The sequence below is a fragment of the Corvus kubaryi genome, unplaced genomic scaffold (assembly GCF_017639235.1).
Source record: "Corvus kubaryi isolate FWS band 111438036 unplaced genomic scaffold, C.kubaryi_AGA036_p1.0 36361, whole genome shotgun sequence".
Taxonomy (NCBI): domain Eukaryota; kingdom Metazoa; phylum Chordata; class Aves; order Passeriformes; family Corvidae; genus Corvus; species Corvus kubaryi.
This window is the reverse complement of record NW_024580856.1, coordinates 2,227-3,639: the sequence shown is the minus strand read 5'-3', so window position 1 is coordinate 3,639 and position 1,413 is coordinate 2,227. Positions and strand designations below refer to the sequence as shown.

Below are 1,413 nucleotides of genomic sequence, written 5' to 3'. Positions count from 1 at the left end.
ATCACTAAATGCGTGGAAAAAGCAATTATTGGCCAATTATTGATTGATTATCACTCATTGATCACTAAATGCGTGGTGGTTCTTTGCTGGGATGAGGGGAAAAGGCTTTTTCCCACTTAATAACCCAAAAAAGTGGCTTTTGTCCATAAATACTTGGGAATATTGGGCTTGGAAAATTCAAATTCGGTGATGTCATTAATTGGATTTTTTGGGATTGAGACCCAGTGGAAGCTTTAATTAATGGATGTGGGAACTTGGAGCTCAAAGCTTTGCTCCCACTGAAAGTTTTCTCTTGGAATCCGGGCGGAGAAAAGGAGGTGAGGAAGCTGAGCTGGTGGAAAAAGAATTCCTGAGGGGGAAAATTCTGGGATCCCAACTAAACTCCAGCTATTTTAGAGCCACCGTTTATGATAAATATCCATAAACGTTGATTTCAATTTGATTTTCTCTCCCCTTTTATGCCTGGTGGCACTTCCCAAAGGAATATCTTTTGGAATTGTTGGGGAATATCCGATTGGATTTATCCCAAAATCCTTTCACCCCCATCCCAGGTGGGATTTTGCAGCTCCCACAAACCCAAAACGCCGTGGGAAAGGCTCTAAACCCAGATTTTTATGGGGGAGGGAGGCACCTGAGAGGAATTTGGGAGATTCCAAAGCACCCGGAATTCAATTCCGGAGCAAATCCAAGCCCTGCAGCGCTGCTGGAAGGGCTGGAGGAGCCTTAAACAGCTTCACAGCCAGGAGGAGCCTTCTGCTCGCTGCTTGGTACCAAATCGATCGAATTGAGCCCAAATTCCCGCAGAAATTGAGGAAAAACCAATCCCCCACCCCCTGGGAGCAGCCGGGCAATCCCTCCGTGCTCAGTGCCCGTCCCCAGCGGGCGTTTCCTTCCCCTTCCTGTGCTTCCCTTCCCTGTGCTTCCCTTCCCTGTGCTTCCCTTCCCTGTGCTTCCCCTGTTCTTCCCCTCTGCTTCCCCTCCCTCTGCTTCCCCTGTTCTTTCCCTGTTCTTTCCCTCTGCTTCCCCTGTTCTTCCCCTCTCCTTCCTCTCCCTCTGCTTCCCCTCTGCTTTCCCTGTTCTTCCCCTGTTCTTTCCCTCTGCTTTCCCTGTGCTTCCCCTCCCTCTGCTTCCCCTGTTCTTCCCCTGTTCTTTCCCTGTTCTTTCCCTGTTCTTTCCCTGTTCTTTCCCTCTGCTTCCCCTCTGCTTTCCCTCTGCTTTCCCTGTGCTTTCCCTCTCCTTTCCCTCTCCTTTCCCTCTCCTTTCCCTCTCCTTTCCCTCTCCTTTCCCTCTGCTTTCCCTCTGCTTTCCCGCTTCTTTCCCGCTTTTTTCCTACCTTTTCCCACTTTTTTTCCCACTTTTTTCCCCGCTTTTTTCTCACTTTTTCCCACTTCTTTCCCGCTTTTTTCCCCACTT

The 1,413-nt window shown here is 49.2% G+C and overlaps 1 protein-coding gene across 2 annotated transcripts in view; it reads left to right on the top strand.

The window, feature by feature from the left end:
* The window catches only part of LOC121660513 (exportin-7), a 21,719-nt gene that overhangs the window by 18,608 nt on the left and 1,698 nt on the right, over nt 1-1,413 (top strand). The window lies entirely within an intron of this gene.